The sequence below is a fragment of the Solea solea genome, chromosome 3 (assembly GCF_958295425.1).
Source record: "Solea solea chromosome 3, fSolSol10.1, whole genome shotgun sequence".
NCBI lineage: Eukaryota > Metazoa > Chordata > Actinopteri > Pleuronectiformes > Soleidae > Solea > Solea solea.
Window position 1 is genome coordinate 24,888,142 of NC_081136.1, and position 5,752 is coordinate 24,893,893.

A 5,752-nucleotide genomic window follows, 5' to 3' on the forward strand; every position below is an offset into this window, starting at 1 on the left:
GGAAACTTGTGCTGTTGAGGTTCCCCCACAGCAGCGTGAGCACACAGCAGAGGTATGTGGGGGGAGGAGACACTTGCACAGGGGGCGCATGGGAAATGGAGTTCATGTTTGTGAACACACTGTTAGTTCACAGTGTGTTGAATATCACAATTAAGAAATGAATTTGAAATGTGTTGGGTTTGTTAGGGCCAAACAACAAAGAAAAAAAATGAAATCTTTCGAGAATGACAAGACTTTACAAGAATAAAGTTGCAACATTACAAGAATAAAGTCGTAATATTACAAGAATAAAGTCGCAACATTACAAGAATAAAGTCGTAACATTACAAGACTAAAGTCGCAACCTTACGAGAATAAAGTTGTAACATTAAAAGAATAAAGTCGCAACATTACAAGAATAAAGTCGCAACATTACAAGAATAAAGTCGTAATATTACAAGAATAAAGTCGCAACATTACGAGAATAAAGTCGTAATATTATAAGAATAAAGTCGTAATATTACAAGAATAAAGTCGTAATATTACAAGAATGAAGTCGCAACATTACGAGAATAAAGTCGCAACATTGCGAGAATAAAGTCGCAACATTATGAGAATGAAGTTGTAACATTACAAGAATAAAGTCGTAACATTACGAGAATAAAGTCGCAACCTTACAAGAATGAAGTCGCAACATTACGAGAATGAAGTCGCAACATTATGAGACTAAAGTTGTAATATTACAAGAATAAAGTCGTAACATCACAAGACTAAAGTCGTTACATTACGAGAATAAAGTCGCAACATTACGAGACTAAAGTCGCAACATTACGAGACTAAAGTCGCAACATTACGAGAATAATGTCGTAATATTACAAGAATAAATTCGCAACATTACAAGAATAAGTCGCAACGTTGCGAGAATAAAGTCGCAACATTACGAGAATAAAATCGTAATTACAAGATTCCACGTTTCTCATCTTGTCGCAGGTTGAAGCTGATCGTCTTTGCTTGATTAATAAGAACTTTATTCTCATAATATTAGGACTTTTTTCTCGTAATATTACGACTTTATTCTCGCAATATTATTATTTCAGTAACTTTTAAACTTTCAACTTTTAAACATAAACAAAGTATTGTGGTGTGGTGTTCAGATTTTGTGTTGCCTGTCCTGCACACAGGAAGTGATTTTTTTATCTCAGTGACAGTGACAGTGAGTCAAGTACGTAGGAGCATGACTGAAGTGAATTGCTCTGAAAAACCTGGCCATTCAGCAGTTTAACTTAACTTTAACTTTAACTTGATAAATACTTGATAAATGGGTCTTGTTCCCACCCACTTGTCCCTGCGCTGCTGCTGTATATACACAAACGCTCCCTCCGTCAGGTCTGATAGTTTGGTCGGACAGAGCCGGTTTTCAACATCCAAATATTTTTACATGTTGTTACTTTTTGTTCAAGAACACTACAGAGAGGCAGAGTGATGACATCAACAAGAATCAATAAGTTACAAACCGCAGCTTTAAATAAGACACGTTTGTGCGGTTGCACCCAAGAGACCACTTTTATTTGTGGCAATGAGAAGCTGCTTCATGAGAATAAAACTGCTGCTTCACCCACCAGGATTCATAAATCAGTTTACTAAAAAGCCAAAGATATTCACTCTGTTATAATCTTATATAGACAATTAGAGCTGGATTCAGCATATATTTGGTATTTTGGCTGACACTAGTTGTTCTCATTAATAGCCAGTTAACCACTTTTTGTGCTTTTTTATTATCGTTCTGTTAGTAAGCGGCTCCGCTCTGCTTTTACATCACAACTTTTATTTATTTAAACCCAATTTTCATTAAACCCATCTGTAACCGACATCAGTAATTGAGCCACAAATGTGACAGGTTTCGACATGTGTGCAGAGGCTGGTTACATTCATGTAGTCTCCCAATTTATTTATTTATTTTTTTAACACACAAATCATTTATATACTATATATAATATATATATTATATATTATAATATATATATAATATAACACATTAGACAAAAGTTTCCCTTTGTGGTAAAGGACACGTAACAACCTCATTCACCTTTCATGTAAAATCCATTATAGAGGTTTTAATTAACATTCTGCACTTGAAAGCCAACAGATATTTTCGCCATTTGCAATTTAAAAGGGCACATGCTCTTTCCTCATTTGCACACTAAAGGGCTTCTTCGTGGGGTTTTGCATGTTGTGGCAGATGTGGCAGATGTGTCAGCCTCCCCTCAGGCAAAATGTTCAACCGTTTCCTGTTGACCAAGGTCATACTTTCACTGTCCACCGGCACTTCCGCTTCTCAATGAGGACACAAGCGCATTCATCTGATGAGAGTCACACTGACCCGGATGGTGAGTTGATTTAAATGAATAAATAAATAATTTAAAGACTCACTCTGTAGGTTCAGTTTGAAAGCTGCAAAAACACTGAGACATGGTGTAGGTTTCAAGACACAAGAACATTCACAGTCTAACTGGATGAACTACTTGCCGTTTTGGTGACAATACACATTGCAGAGCATGTAAAGCTCCAGCCACCCTTACCAGATGTCAAATATGCATCAGGAGAATGCTGGTGTGAGGCCGTTTATTTCCTTGATCCTACGACGCGAGTGATTGATGATCAGCGGTTCCATTGTTTTCTGAAAGGAATGGAGTGAATGATTTATTGCCCCTGTAACAGGTCTGCAGCCACAGGTGTGAGACCTGTCCTTTGGTCACGCGACAACTCATTTGTGTGCAAAAAGAGGCAAATGGGGGCAGCTCGCAAAACAAAGAAGAACTCCCCCTAATGCCTCAGACTATTGTTTTGTTTTGACACATTTATTAACAGCTCACTTAAGCCTCTTTCAAACGAAAAATAGTGGGTAATAAAGGCGATTAATACCATCAACTCTGCATGAAATGTGACTCCAGAAACTAAAGTGTCACAGGTTACTTTGTATCGTGTACTTTGGTCCCTCTCTCAATCGATTGTTCAATTGATCCAGTTGATGAAATGAAAAAAAACAAAACATTGAGTGCTGTCCAAAGCTGTGAAAAGTAGGCTTCGCCACACACATTTGTGGCTATGCTAATAGCTGGAACATTCACGCCTGACATATACTGTACTGGAAATGCCGCAGGAATTCGCACCGCTTTGCCAGAAATGAACCAGACAAACAAGAAATGAGCATGTTCACCTGGGTCTTCTGTTCCCACTGATGCAAACTGGAACAGGAGCCAATGAAAGCCTGTCAAAGACCCATTTAAACCAGTGGGAATGAATTACTTTCATTGGACACACACCAATTAGTAAGGGAATTTGACCCCTGCATTTAACCCATCCTTTTTTACACACGAGTAGTGAACACACAAACAATGGGAGCAATGATGGTTGGGTACCTTGCTTCAGGGGCACCGCAGCCCTTGACCTGTCCTGGGAGTGGAAACAGCAGCTCTCCATTTACAAGCACATTTCCCTTCCAGATGGTCACGGGCTACTCTGTTTTTGTTTAAAAGGCCTGCATTTTAGTGTGAACGGTGAAAAACATAAGCCACAACTTAGCAAAGCTTTTCACAATTTTAGTTTGTGTTCGTGAGGATAAAGATTATTTCTGACAGGGCTGAAACCTCGTCTGGATGAATATCGCTTTAACCTCAAAACGAAATGTATGGAGTGTAGTGGAAATGTATTTTCCGCAACGTTTTCACACATTGTTCTGTTTCATCAGGTCGTCTGTGTTTTCAAGTGGCAAAACACATGTCATATTTTCCCGTATTAGGTCATCTGTAAGTAAAAGTTGTCAATAAAACAACTGGATTGTGCCAGAAATAAAATGGCCCGCTGAACAGTGCAGTGGTTCTAAACGTCTGGGACAGAATGCAGAGAAAGGTGATTCAATTTTGTCTCCTCCCCAAAATTAAAACACACTTTATTTCCACTTATAGCTTATGACATCATCCATCAAAAAGACTTTGTGCGAGGAGCAGCTTGATTGAATTTGACCCGAGAGTCGAGTGATGTCATTCCAATTGGCTCATCAACGATAGAACGGCTAAAACATTATAAAAATAAAATTCTCCCTCCGCAGCTGAACAACTCACCGTGGAGGAACATGTCCCACTTGACTCAGCTGATCAACATCACAGATAATAACTTGCTTTTCTTTTTTCTTTTTTTCCCTCCGCTCCTCTGTGTGCTGACTTCTCAGTGGGGAAGAACAAACACAACACACAAACTCAGCAGCAGAGATGTGGGGCAGGAATTGCACGCCCGGGTGTTTTCTGCCTGCTTGTGGTGATTGATTAGCTCCCTGAAGACTTGGGCAGGATTTGGGGAGAGGGCAGATGTGGGGGATCGCACCGTTCCCCACAGGCCCACTCATCGATGGGTTGATTGCTTCCTCATGGCCTCCCTCCTCTCTCTGCTGAGGCCTCGCGCTGGAAAACATTAACCTCCACCGAGAGAAGGAGCCCTAACAGAAAACTATACGCCTTGATGTAAAAAACAACCCACAATGAGTTTGATATGTGTTACTTTTTGTTTCATTCTTTGAAACAACCAAAAACATCCCATCAGATTTCAGTCCAGCACTGAAAAGGGACTTTTACATAAGCTGTCTGTCACAAGCTGTGGCTACTAGATCCCATCCCATCTTCCCCTGCGCAGCCTCGCGTCGCGCCTCGACGCTCGCATTCCTCTACTGCTGAAATCCTCATTTCTGCCCACAGCCGATTTGTTCGGTCACATCGGCGCCTGAATGATAGATGTTTTTTTATCTGGCTGTGAAATACCTCCCGTACCCCTCACTGCACCACCCACCCCCCATCAGTTTGGAAGATAGCGTGGAGGTATGCGGCGCTACGACTCAGGCCTGTCAGCTGAGTAACCAGCACCAGAGCCTCCGCTGTCTCTATGAAGCACAGATGTTGGCAGCAAAGCTCACTGAGCGGCTAATGCTGCACATGGCAGGCCGCCAGTCATTATACTCAGAATAGTAACGGTGCTGTAAAAAAGGCTACCCGGCATGCTTAGCTCAAGGTGCTACTCGCTGCCAATGACAACAGCACAGAGGAGGGGTGAAGTGGCCTGGTATGTCTTAATGTACTGTATGTTTTTAGCTTAGGCAACTTATATACTGTAAAGGGATGAACGACGCACAATAGTGCATCTGATTAAAAGAACATGTTCTTTTATGGCAGTAACGGTAAAGCCCTGGGTCAGGCATGCATTCAGATGACTGACCGGTCCAGCTCTATACCTGGACCATTTTACTCTGGTAGCCCAAGGGACGTGTGCCAAAAATGGAACGGTTGGGGTCGGTTATTTTGGTACTATTCCTACAAGGAAACAAAAAAAAAGACATACCGTAGCGTGCCATACGAACAGAACTGTTCCACTCAGTGGAAACACGGCTTAAATCGCTTGTAGAGCGGAGTGTAAGAACGTGAGGTGCCGTTCGTCTCTATATATTGTGCCTGTGATGGACTGGTGGTGAGCTGTTCAGGGCGTACCACGCCCTCTTTCGCTCTGTGTCAGCTGAGATTGACTCCAGCTCCGTGCGACCCTCAGGTGGAGGATAAAGTGGGAGACATTGAGTGAGTTGAGCTTATGTGACACACTGCAGTTGCACTGCAGCAGGGGTTTTTATGCCGTATCATGCTGTTGAATTTCTTCCTGTGTCTTCATGTTTTCCCCCCACTTAAAGGCGACATAGACCGGAAGCTCCAATTAACGCTGCGTTTGTGTGTGTATC